Below are 14,211 nucleotides of genomic sequence, written 5' to 3' on the forward strand. Positions count from 1 at the left end.
CCCAACTGCTTCTCACATGTAATCACTCTGCCACAGATGAGGTTTCATCTGTCATGTAGTTCCTATAAAAGATATACAGGATCTGCACGTTTGGACGACATACACCCTAGAATTGGTGTCAGACTGACTCTAAACACCCCCACCGGGTATGTTGGCCTTTTTTCATCAGCTATATCACAGTGCCACTAGAATCTCCTCTTACCAAGGCGAGAATAGTTCTTGGCAACCATCGAACATGACAACCCGGATCCCTTGGCACCATGGATACAGTGTACTACTTATCGCTCAGTCACTCGTGCTCAATTCGTTTCAGAGGGACACATAGAATAAACAGTCTTGACATTTTTCAGTAAGCATTTATTGAACACTCGTTATTCTAGTGTAAATAGATGAGCTGCAACAACCAGTAGACAGTAACAGATATATATGATTAGAAGCACTATGAAAGTAAAAGGATGGTAGAGTTCTTCCATTTTGCAATAATCATGAATACATATGAGTATATAAAATATATGATAATAAAAGGAGTGTACTCCTACGATGCCTCCCTAACCAGATGTACCTAAGTTTACCTAGCATGTGTGTAGGTATTGAGCCAAAAATCCCTCTAGGATAAAGTCAACCCCATTACCTGGATTGAGAGACTATGGGACCCCCTTCCTGGTTTCAGGTTAGACACCCCGCAAGGGAAGTTAGACCACTGTGAGCTGGAGTATCAGCATGCAGGACCCTCAGCGTCTTTGGTCAGTGTGTTGGCCGGAAAGTCCTGATCTCCTCTCTTTGTCTTAGCAAGATGTCATGTATATATACCCATAGGTCTACCCGGCGGTTCTACCTCACTGTATTACTTTGTCGGATTTAGGATGACGTCGTGAATGAACTATGTACATACATTTTATACAGGAGATGTTAGCCCTGCTGTGCTTCTAATAGTCCTCATGCATAATGTATGAGGTTTTCACCAGGGAAAATTCTGCGTTTTGAATGCAGTGTCATATCTAGGTAAAAGGTCTGTCCCTAAGAACCGTTATGTATGTAATGTAGGGAAGAATATAGGTGAAGGGTTACAATGTTACCTGAGCCTATATTAGGGTACCTATATGGAATATAACACCCACCCCTCTTCCGACTGGATGACATAGTTAAATTCTAATAGTAAACTAGGTTGACTAGGCACTGGTATTCCAATAACTATATTAAAACAAATAGTCATGCTAATACAATGTTTAAAAGTTCTAAAAAGTCTTTACAAAATATGAAATAAGGAAATTTTCACTCAAGCCATAGCTCCAATATAGTTCTAATATGTCCGTAGGTATAGTTCAAACTACTACAAGCATCTGAAAGCCATGCATGGCCATAAAAAGTGTCAATTTGTTTTTGAGTTCCAATTTTAGTTTGATTAAAAAAGGCTGAATTTCTTCCGGCACACAATGAGCCAATTGTTTATGTGTCCTGGCTGGTAGAAGCAACATTACTGTATCCTACCTTCGCAGACGACGGTCCCTGTAATACCCCACAGATTACGTCAATTGAGTACAGATGACCATCCATACTGCCTGCAGCCGATTATGGGGCGGCCTATGCATGTCCAAGGCCTGGGTGTCAGTGGAGGAGCCGGTATCCATTCCGACAGGAGCAGTGACTACCTGTGGAGGCGCTAGAAATGGCACCATCAACATTGGAATATGCTGGTGACACTGCAAAACATGGGCCATTATGAGGTCCAGTAAAGCATCAACATCCAGTTGCACACATGATGGGAGTGTCAGGCAGATATCCAACATGCATTTTGCTCCGCAAAACAGGCATCGGAGGACAGGTAAGATGCATTCCATCCAGACTGAACTAAATGACAAGAACCAAGATGCACTTAGTTCTCTCAGGCGAGGTATGCCCAGATGGTGTACCATGCAATCATGGTATTTACACTCCTGGAGTGCTTTTTCCATCTGCTTGGTGACTGGGACGTTCATGGCATAGCAGATGAATGGCAATCAGGATACCTGCTATTAAAAACAGGATTTGCATTAAAAAAATTTAAAAAACAGGATTAGCTGAAGTACTCCAAAAATGATTATGAATACGGAGTGTATAAATTTGGGTATAACTCCGAGAACCGTCTGAAAGGTGCTTAACAGTCCTGAACCTATGTTCTTAAATAGATGGACGACACCCGTCGTATTAGACATGTTAACGATACGATTTACCATATCGGAGAAATGGAAGGGGCAGTTTGTACGTATGAGGGCCTGTATCTCGGCTGAGGACCTTGCGATGAGGAGCTCAAAAGTCTCTCGAGCGTAGGTTTAGGACGCGGTTTTCTGTAGAAGCATGGATTTTATTCTGCTCAAAGTATCAAATTGTATTAAAGAAACATTTAGTGAAGGCCATAACTGCGCCTCCCTGACTGTATGTGATGGAAACAATACTTGTATAGAGAAAGTAACCCTGGAGCTCATGGTTACCAGATATGCGATGCCCGGAGCATCCCACAACAAACTTGATCGATCAGCATCAAGTAACACCCATTCGAAAGTAGCTTAAATATAAGAGTAATCACGACTGCCGGGGCACCCTTCAAGTGAAAGGACAATCTCCTTACTGAACTATTACAGGCTCCATGCAGCATTATATCCTGGCATATGAGATCCTCGTAAAGCGTTCTCACAGTTTGTACCGCTTAGAGAAACTTCTAGATCCCCACTCCTGCATCAAAATCTGTACAGTAATTCCCAAGATTTCTTGATGAATTCCCTACCAATTTCTTCATATCTGCCTGCCTGCTGTTGTTCTAGGCAATGCTGAAATTGGAAAGTAGTGACTGGTAGAGTTATATGGCCATGGATTAACTATTCTGTGGACGGTGATTCTGCCACTGTAAAAGCTAATCTGTCCAGTTTTTCAATATGCAGCATTGTATATTTTGCTCTCTTTGTGCCATTTTTATCTGTTTTTCTGTTAGATTGTGTGCTGAAAAAAGAGATGTACTGTTGATAAAACGTCAAAGCTCATAGCCTGCATGCATGGATTGCAGTGTTCAGCGTAATAACATAATAGAACGTAATTGTGATTGCCCGTGCTGCAGTATGGACAAATCTTGTTCTTTCTAATACATCAATAGCAGAGGATACAATGTTGCCCAGTGAATATATCCTGGAAGTTAACATAGTCATACCATTGTAAACTACGGGCTAAGGCTTTCTCTAAGTTAATCCTATCCATTTCCCGTAACCTCTCTGCAGCTTCCTGTTGGGAGATTTTCCAGATTTCATTATAGACCGCATATAAGAAATGTTTTTGACGTGGCTTTCTGGGACCCAATAAAAACCCTGTACATCCACATCCTCTGTAAGTAAGGATAAGTGTTGTTTCACCTGTGTGAGTGTTGAGGATTTTAATCAATCAAGGCATAACTTCCCATCACTGTATGACATCACTACCCCTAGATGTTCTCTTTGTGCATAGCGTGTGTCCGGCCTGTAGATATTAAACTTTTTTGTTGTACCCTTCAATCTTTCCTATTGGTGTCTGTGGGCCAAACCAACCATCCCTTCCAATTGGTGTCTGATCTATTGTATTGCATGATGCATCTAGCATATTACCTTCTCATGATGTAGTTACCCTCAGTATGCAATGGTGTTTATTTTTTTATTTTTAAAGTTTTATATAGCGCGAACTAGATCTTTGCAGATATCAGAGCGCTTTACAGAAAACAGTAGGTAGGATACACAAACTGTTGAAAACAGTATAAAATTCAGTAGTGAGTGAGTTGCAAAATAGGGTAGCAATCGCACAAAAGTATGCACAATAATAACAATCAAGAAACAATAATATAGAAGCCGTCCAGTGTCGACTCAAGTGAGATTATAGCACCCCAGAGGGTGAGTAGCCACACTGTTGAAAACAGAATAGTAGGCAGTAGTGAGTGTATTGCAAGTTAGTAAGGCATTCAAGTCATAGTGTACAGCCCTAATAAACAATCTGGAAACCAATAATATAGCATCCGTGCAGTGATTTTGATCCAGTAGCAGTCATAAAAGAGTCTAACATAGATAAGCATTCAGGTAGCCGATAATAAAGGAGCCATGTACTGTCATTGTTCCAGTAGCAATAGGGTTCAGGTGAACTTAGCCATAAGGATGGCTTTTACCTCTTTCTTGAAGAGTACAGAGGAGGGGATAAGCCTAGTTTCTGGCGGGAGTGCATTCCAGATCCTAGGTGCCATTCCAGAGAAGGAGCGTTTGTATGTTTTTTCCTTCCGGAATCTACGAGGTTTCAGGAGGAGATTCTTTGCGCTTCTGTTGGATCTTGAGCCTCCTGTCAGCTTGTGAGTGAGGTAGTTGGGTGAATTGTGATGTACGGCCGAGTGTGTCATACAGGCAATTTTCAGCTGAACTCTGGCTTCAAAAGGCAACCAGTTCAGGGCTTTTAAGTCAGGGGATATATGCAAGTGTTTTCTTGAACCAGTAATGAGTCTCGCGGCCGCGTTCAAGGAGGCTCGTAGGGGCGCCGTTGTTGTTAGGGGGAGCCCGCAGAGAGCCACAATTCCGAAGTCTATGCGAGGAATTACTAGAGCTTGTACAACAGTTCGGAAGTCCTTGGGTGGTAGGAAGGGTTTGAGTTTTCTCAGTGTGTTGATTTGGAAGTTGGCTCCTTTAGTTGCTTTGCTAATATGCAGCTGCATGTCAAGATTGGAGTCAAGTGTGATGCCAAGGGATTTTGCAGAGTCCACAATGGTGGGCTGGACATTTAGTGCGGTTAGATGATTGAGCCAGGTTTGGGTGATGGCCTTTTTCGCAGGAGGTGAGATCAGCTTGGGTGTTTCTTAGTGTGGCATTCAGAAGTTTGATGTCTTCAGGGGATTGAAGCTTGAGGTAGAGTTGAGTGTTGTCGGCGTACATATGGAAGTGTACATTTGATGCTTGAAGCAAGGTGGTGAGTGGTTCCATGACGATGTTGAACAATGTTGGGGATAGGGAGGAGCCTTGCGGGACGCCTAGTGTTACGAGCACAGGCGAGGACAATGCGTTGTTGATCTTGAACTTCTGAGACCGGTTGTTCAGAAAGGAAGTGAACCATTTGAGAACAGTCCCGGATATGCCCATTCTGGTATTTAACAGCTCCAGTAGATTCTCATGTTTGACCGTATCAAATGCTGAGGAGAGGTCAAGAAGGATGAGGAGGCAGGACTCATTTTGATCAAGGATTTGGAGGGCGTCATCAATTATGTGTGTCATAGCCGTTTCCATGCTATGTTTTGCTCTGAAACCTGATTGGTGAGGGTTGAGGAGGTCAAACTGCTCGATGTGTTTTGTCAGTTGGAGTTGTACGCATTTTTCTAGCAATTTGGCCAGAGTGGGAATATTGGTGATAGGTCGGTAATTGTTTAGGTCGGCCGGGTCAGCTGTGGGTTTCTTGAGTATAGGTGTGACTTGCCCTATCTTGAGGGAGTCTGGGATGAGTCCTTGTTGCAAGGAACAGTTGATGATTTTAGTCCAGAGTGGGAGGAGCAGGGGGGTGAGGGCTTTAACAGCGTTGGCAGGTAGGGGGTCTGTGAGGTGATTGGCGGGTTTCAGGGTACCGAGCAGCTTGTGAATTGATTCTTCAGTATAGGTGTCGAAGGACGTCCATGAAGCGTTGTTTTTAGGTTGAGTGTTGGTTATGCATATGGAGCTGGAATATCGACTTACATCCTTGAGGAGATCACTTCTTATATTGTCGGTCTTTTGCTTGAAGAAAGCAGAAAAGTCTTCACAGCTTGGAATATCCTTTGTTGAACTGTTAGGTTGTAGAGGTTGCGTCTTGGTTTGGGTTTTGACTAACTCGAACAGTTTTCTTGGTCGGTTTTTTGCTTGATCCAGCTGTTGGCTAAAGAAGACTGATTTCGAGCGTTTGATTTTTCTGAAGTAAGCGTTTCTCTTACTCTTAAGGGCTCTAAGGTGTAGTGCTGAGGGGTCAGATCTCCACGTGCGCTCTGCCATGCGCATAGCACGTCTGTCTTCATTGAGTCTACCATCATACCATGGGTTCGAGTTCTTGGAGGCGACTCTCTTCATTTGCAAGGGTGCGGCTTCATTGATTATTGCAGACATAGTGTCTAGGTAGAGGTCGGTCAGTGAGTGCACATCAGAGATGCCCGTCGGGGGAAGAAGGAGACTGCCTGTGTGGGCAGGCAAGGAGTTTGGGTTAAGATTCTTCATGTCCCTCTTCCAGATCTTGGTTTTGGCAGGTTGAGCCGGGTTAAGTTTGACCTTTTCGTTGATGAAGAAGGTGATGATGTGGTGGTCTGACCAGTCACAGGGTTCGATTGCCTCCAGCTGGGTAGAGTCTTCTTTGGCGATGATAAGGTCAAGGATAGAGCCTTTTTCATGTGTTGGACGGTTGCAGATTTGGGTGAGGTCCAGCGCGTTGAGGAAAGTCTTAAGGCTATTCACCACAGCGTCTTTCTGATCGTTCCAATGGAGGTTGAAGTCTCCCAAATAGATTTGATTGATCTGCCGACCGGCGTTGGTGGATATCGTGTCCATGAGTTGTTGGGAGAAGGAGAGGTTGTCCCTGGGTGGGTGGTAGATAACATGAAGGGAGCACACAGGTTTGCCCTCGCTAGTAATATCGAGGCAGATGAGTTCGCAGGAGGAGAGGGAGGGGGAGGTACCTTCAGTGACAACGAGGTTGCTCCTGTAGATGCATGCGATTCCCCCGCCCGTCTTGCCATTTCTGTCGAGTCTAATAATGTGATAGTTGGGGGGTACTAGTATGTCCATTATAGGTGTGGAGGCTTCAGTTAGCCACGTTTCAGTCAGAATGGCTAGATCGAGGTCCCTTGATGAGATGAGATCCGCGATGCCGGCGGAGTGTCTCTGGGCCGATCTGTAGTTGAGTAGGATACACTTTAGTCTGGGGGTGATGAGAGTGGGTGAGTGTTCTAGGGAGAGGGGGACTTTTCTGAGATTACAGGGGACGGAGCTTCTGTTGCTCATTGTGGGGGCCTGAGGGGATTTGTGAGAATCGTGGGTATGGGAAGGTGTGTGGTGGGTGGGAGTTTTGTGGGACCTGGGCCATATGAGCGGAGTAGAGTGTGCAAGTCTCGGTCAGAGAGGGGGTGTAGGGTGCGACGGGGGCGGCTGGTGGCCTTGCGATCGGGGATAGAGGGCCAGCGCGGGGAAGGATGAGTGAAAAGGTTTGAGGGGCGAGTGGTGTATTTGTTGGGCGCAGAAGTGTTGGAATCTGAGGTGTGTTCAAATCCTTGTTCTTGCTATTTCAAGACAGGTAGTTTGTTGCACAGTATCATTCAGAAACATAATCTGCTATGGAGTGAGGCGTGCTCGAAATAGCACTTCGGTTCCCTGGACTTGCCAGCCTCTAGAACCCCAGACTGATTTTGTGCCTATTGTGTCTTTCCATAAGTCGAAACCTTGTTCAGACATCTTGGTAATAAAGGAAGCAGAGTAAATCTGTTTGGTGTTTGTCAACATATTTTTCTGTGCTGATGTTGGTGCAACCTTATATTAATATGAGGCTGAGTCAGACGTGTTGAACCCTGAAAAATATGAACATTTCTGTGCAAATGTTTTAGAACTGCTCTTCAGCGGTGTTTGGCAATGTTCCCATTGATGATATGTGAAAACAATTCTGGGATTAGCAGATTTGCGCAAACAATGATGACCGTAATGCTGATGGCAATACATTGTGTCAAAATCTGATGTGTCTTTCAACATTTCATTAGTAGAAAAACGACAGCAGATTGATCTAAATCAGACAACATAGTCTCTACAGTTTCATAATCCCAATCATCGGAAAATGTACTGGAGGTAATGATATAATTTAAGGATAGTTTAAATAAATGTGGTATGTTAAAAGTTCGGTCAGACCAAAAATATCATAATCAACCTTATCCCACACTAACACTATGCCATCAGGTATAGGAACTGCTGTAATGTTCACTGATGACAAGTCTCTTTGTTCACGATGTGATGAAAGGTGAGGTTTCAGAATCAGTTTCACTTTTGATGCTACAGAGCTTAGTCTAAGGTAAGTTCCATTAATAAGCTGCTAAAAATAGTTACTAAGCCTATTCAGAAAATAAAGAAAAGTATCCCGGTGATTACCCAAAGTTCTATCCATGGTGAAACTGGGTATGTCTGTTTAAGAAAGATGAAAAAGTCTTTGATTGGCTGGTGACGAGTTTTTTGGGCTGGCATCGTTTCAGTTTCACTTGGATCCAATGAAAAGGTATCAAAGTCGATGAAATAGCCAGATGCAGTTCGATCTATTTTCGGTAGGTCCGCAGGTTTTGTGAACTTATAGATTGCTCTTGTTGAGGCATGTTGATGTAGACATCAGTGTTTGGTCGAATAGAAATGTATTGCATAGTCCATCATTCCGTGCTGTGGACTCTTCGAACATGATGAGTCTTTCTTTTTGAATTCCAGTATAGTAGCGTGAGTAGGGCATCGGCTACTCAGGAGTCCATGAGGCCTACTATTCATTATTGGCCACATAGTGTGTTTTATCAGGTTGATGGAGACAAATCTTTTCTCCTTTTTCCCAGCAAGAGGCATGCAGAAGTACAATTGTTGTTCCTTCAATGGCCAGGACAGGTACATGCTTTCTGTATGATGGTCAAGTTCTTTTTTGTCTGCTATTTTGTCTCTGAGCAGATCCCCAACTTTAGGGACCCAGACAGGTCTTGTCGTGACTGACTTGACTTCCCCAGTGGTGGTCCGCTTTACCCGGACATTGCTTTGTAGTGCCATGGATTCATTCAGATCCTGTAAAACAGCCAAACATTTATGGATGTTAATATTTTTCTCACCCGCCACTGTGCCTTCACAATCAAGATCAGGTACCCAAATTCTCGTCCCAAATAGGACTTCATAAGGAGTGACACCCCCTAGAGAACTTCTTGGCTTGTTGTTCAAGGCTCTTTTTACTCCATAGAAATGTTTGACCCAACTGGGGAAGGGAGTTGGCCTAACAGCTAGGGCGGTCGACCTCAAATCTGGGGAACCGAGTTTGAGTCTCGGCAAGGACGTGCAACATCCTGTGATTCTGGGCAAATCACTTAATCTCCCTGTGCCTCACAAAAAATTAATGTGTCCTCAAGTAACGTAACTGGTGCTCATGTAAAGCACGCTGATACCCGATACCTTTGGGTCAAGTTTGCGCTATATAAAACTCTGTAAAAAAAAAACAACCACCCAAACCTAATACTCTAGTTGTTAAAAATCGCTTTAAGTTTTTCCTGTCCACAACCGAAGGTTTTCATGTCCACAACTGAATTTCCCTCAGAATGGTACGGAGAGGAGTACCGCAAGGCTACACCCAAACCTCACATGGATTCCTTGTAAGCCCGAGAGCAAACTGCGGGTCTATGGTCAGAATGTAATGTGCCAATTGCATATGTCCCTATGAAGACTTGCAAATCTTTGATAACAGTTTGAGCGCCTGCCGGGAGCTGGGGCCACACCCATAGGAACCTCGAGCAGGAACCCACTGCAACCCTGATATAGTTGTACACCCCATCTGTTTGTAAGGGGGCGCAGTGGTCCAAATAAACACATGTGAGAGGTTTCTCTGATATTAATAAGGGTGTCTGCGCTGGACGTATTATGGTGGAGCCTTTCATCTGCTGGCAGATGTCGCATTTCAAGACATAATCTTTAATCTGCCTTGTTAATCCTGGCCACCAATAGCATTATTTCAGGAAGGAAACAGTCGCCATAACCCCTGCATGCGCGGAACTCAGACCCTCATGTGACCCTAATATTAAGCCTAATCTGCGATCCATGTTTGGTATTACTCTATCCATCACTCCAGGAATCTGAGCAAATGGAATTTTGTTTGCATGTAACTTGTGGGAGTACCTGAGTGAATTTTTTTTTGGAAATGGCATTTATTGCGTGTTGCAATAACTGCAACCATAATCTCACCGTCTATTCTCATTCTTGAACAAGTGATTGCAGCTATGGAAGCCGTGCGTACAGCTCCCTTTACGGCTTCATCAACCAATGAATTCCCTTCAATGTGAACGCCATCACATTATTGACTCAGTGTGTGTATCACATGAGCTCTCTGTAGTCGTTTTTCAACTCCACTACCTGTTCCCATAGTGTTTTATGCTTAATTGTGCCACCTTCTGCATCTTTGAACCAATTTTGTGCCCAGTGGTGTAAGTACTCATTGTTCGACTGAACACAGTAAAATGAAAAATGAATCACACAATTAATGTGGGAAATTCTTGATCTGTATTTACAAGTGCCAGTAACAGAGCCTTAATTCTGCTAGCTGTGCTGTTCAATCTCCTAGAGACTATACGTTTGTACAACTTGGATGAAATTTCCCATCCTGCATGCGTCCTTTAACGATTTCGCATGAATCGCTTGATTGTTGGCCGGCTGAGCAGATCAGTCAGGGTAAATTATCTATTCATACTGATCTAGAGGCATTATTAGGGAGAGGATATTCTTGTTCATATTGCAGTAATGCCTGTGTTTTGAAACTTGGGTCGTACATGTATTCTACGTCTGTTGCAGTGAGAGGATTAGCCAATTCTATCCATCATGCATGTAAGGCTTTTGTGTTAGGGACACTTGCATTTGTTGCAGCCTCTAAGGCTGGTACTGGAGTCACAACAAGTATTCGTTTCCCCTGAGCTAGTGCTCTATCTCTCACTATGGTATATGAAATGAGGGTCCCCGTGAACTGTGTAGACATTATTCACATTTATTTAAAGCAACAATAACAAAAGAATTAAGGTAAAAACACTGTAAATTAATCACAATGAGTAAAAACTGCAATTTATAAGTTATAATAACAGTGCCCCAAAAGGAAAGAGTGAGGTAGAGTAATGCTGTGAAGAAGGAAAAGGAATAGATAAAGAATGATAATATTCGTGACAAACAGATATATCAAATTCCTAAATTATTTACACACTAAATCGGCTTCAGATCCCTGAGCCAAAGAGAGGAATCATGAATTATCCAAATATTTCTCAAAAAAACATCTATTTGATGCTGGTATATTGTATCCAAAGAAATGAGGGTGGCGTCAACTGAGAAAGAAAGGAAGTAGCCGTCGACGTTTCGACCCCACGCTACAGCAGTAGGCGTACTTGAGGCCTTACATCGGGGTCTTCATCAGGACAAGGGTGTAAACAAGGGTGCACTACAATTTCTGTAAGAATATAAATAAATAATGCAACATAAGTAAAAATTCCCCATACAAATTGAGAGGAATTGAGATGGTATCATCCACACCGCAGAAAAATTAGGAAAATTACCATGGTACGTGGAGATATTAAAAGTTTCATACGATGATCAGTTGAGGGAATCTACTTTTTTCAATTCATCAAAGTCTGAAAAAATAGAACGGCTATATCATGCCACTTGATAATGAAATGAACTTCGATTTGTTGCTACTCTTTATCAGTTAATTATACAAGGTAACTAGTCTATCTCTCAAAGGGTCTTAAAAACACACTCCTAAATCAGACCAAAATGAACCAAACTCTACCCAAACCAGTTATATTGACAGGTATTGTCATTCTTTGGATATACTAGTCAGTCAGAGGCAAGTATGATGAAGTAATCTCAAGGTACTCATACCCACTATAAATTATAGTCACAACAACATATTACGATGTGTTTAGAAATGTTACCCCTCTCCGATGTTGTTTATCAGAGGTTGGCATCATAATGTTTACAAATCATACCTGAGGGTAGATCGTAAAGGCGTCTAATACAATGGTGGGTAGGAACCGTAATGTAATACGAAAACCAAGACCTAAGAAACGGAAAGACGGGGGTATTAATCGTCTACAGTACATCCAATACAATTACCATCACCGACGCACGGCACCCAGTGTTGGAAAACACATACCTAATTAAGCAATGCATTCTTCGCTATACTAAATAGATCACCTTCTCTTTAAACATGGACAAAAATCGTCAATATTGTAGATATTTTGATACATCTGTATTGTGTATTTTTACATTCTTCCGAGTACCTTCCCAGTGGTTCTGCTTAACTATTTAATGATTACATGTGCATATGCTGCTTCACCCTCCTGCGCGAGAGGTTCGTGGCAATCTGTTTTCTCCGAAATTTTACATGATGCTGAACTAATGGCTTATGTAAGATGTTGTTGTGACTATAATTTATAGTGGGTATGAGTACCTTGAGATTACTTCATCATAGTTTCCTCTGACTGACTAGTATATCCAAAGAATGACATTACCTGTACTGGTTTGGGTAGAGTTTGGTTCATTTTGGTCTGGTTTAGGAGTGTGTTTTTAAGACCCTTTGAGAGATAGACTAGCGACCTTGTATAATTAACTGATAAAGAGTTGCAACAAATCGAAGTTCATTTCATTATCAAGTGGCATGATATAGCCATTCTATTTTTTCAGACTTTGATGAATTGAAAAAAGTGGATTCCCTCAACTGATCATCGTATGAAACTAAATCAATATCTCCACGTACCATGGCAATTTTCCTAATTTTTCTGCGGTGTGGATTATACCATCTCAATTCCTCTCAATTTGTATGGGGAATTTTTACTTATGTTGCATTATTTATTTATATTCTTACAGAAATTGTAGTGCACCCTTGTTTACACCCTTGTCCTGATGAAGACCCCGATGTAAGGCCTCAAGTACGCCTACTGCTGTAGCGTGGGGTCGAAACGTCGATGGCTACTTCCTTTCTTTCTCAGTTGACGCCGCCCTCATTTCTTTGGATACAATATACGAGCGTCAAATAGATGTTTTTTTGAGAAATATTTGGATAATTCATGATTCCTCTCTTTGGCTCAGGGATCTGAAGCCGATTTAGTGTGTAAATAATTTAGGAATTTGATATATCTGTTTGTCACGAATATTATCATTCTTTATCTATTCCTTTTCCTTCTTCACAGCATCACGCTACCTCCCTCTTTCCTTTTGGGGCACTGTTATTATAACTTATAAATTGCAGTTTTTACTCATTGTGATTAATTTACAGTGTGTTTACCTTAATTCTTTTGTTATTGTTGCTTTGAATAAATGTGAATAATGTCTACACAGTTCACGGGGACCCACATTTCATATACCATATAGCACCCAGGTCCCGAGTGACTTCTTTGGGTAAAACCCCCCCTTTTTCTCAATCTATCTCTCACTATGGCAGTCTGTACCACTGTCAGAAATTTTTCAATTTATGCGAAACGCATCTCAGCATTTGTGTACACACATGACTTGTATGCTATTATTACTGTTTTACCTTCATTGTATGTTAGGTAGGTGTACCCTGATTGACCCGCAACTATATGGATCACTAGGTTGTGGACATTCACGCGTGTATTTAATTGTTTAGACGCTATCATGTCCACTTGTAGGGAACGTAGGATATCGGTGTGTTCCTGTGGCCATTGCCTAACTGAAAAACCAGGTCTTATTAGATCATAGAAAGGTTTTACCCTTTCTGCGGTAATCCAAAATGTATGTTCTGCCAAAATTCAGGATTCCCAGGATTGATTGTAAATTTTTCAATGATTTGGGAGGTTGTAGCACCGCGCATTTTTCTAGAAAGTTAACTGCCAAACTTTTCCCTTCACTTGAGAGCTCATATCCAATGAATAGGACATTGAGGTGGGCTATTTATAATTTCCTAAAATGTATTTTATAGCCTTCAGAGGCAAATCCCAATGTTATGGTATTCACTCTAGTCAAGTGTTCCTCCAGGTAATCATCCATTAGATAAATCTCATTCACATAGGACAATGCCTCTTCATCCATATTTTGAAGTCATTCGGTTACTCTGGCTGAGAACAAGGCCGGGCTGTTCTTATACCCCTGGGAGAGTCGACAGAATTGACGCTAGAAGCCTAACGTGTAAAATGCTGTTAAATACCTGCTTTCAGGTGCTATATTTTGGCAGAAGAATCCATTTGAGATGTCTAATGTGGTTCTGCACAATGTTATTCATTAATGCCGTACTGTGTGCATTTTTGCATTTGTGCACTGACATGAATTGTTAGGTTTCATTACGGAAAACAAAGGATTATTCATTTGAGAGGTGAAAGTTTTAATCAACCCTTGGTATTCAAGTTGATCTAAGATCTCCCTGACCTGTTTTTAAGCTTCTTGCTTTATTGGATACTGTCTCTGTAGAGTCGGAGTCGAAGTAGTTTTCAATGGTCTTATGTGGTGGGTTGAATCCTCATCCCAC

The sequence above is a fragment of the Lissotriton vulgaris genome, chromosome 6 (assembly GCF_964263255.1).
Source record: "Lissotriton vulgaris chromosome 6, aLisVul1.2, whole genome shotgun sequence".
NCBI lineage: Eukaryota > Metazoa > Chordata > Amphibia > Caudata > Salamandridae > Lissotriton > Lissotriton vulgaris.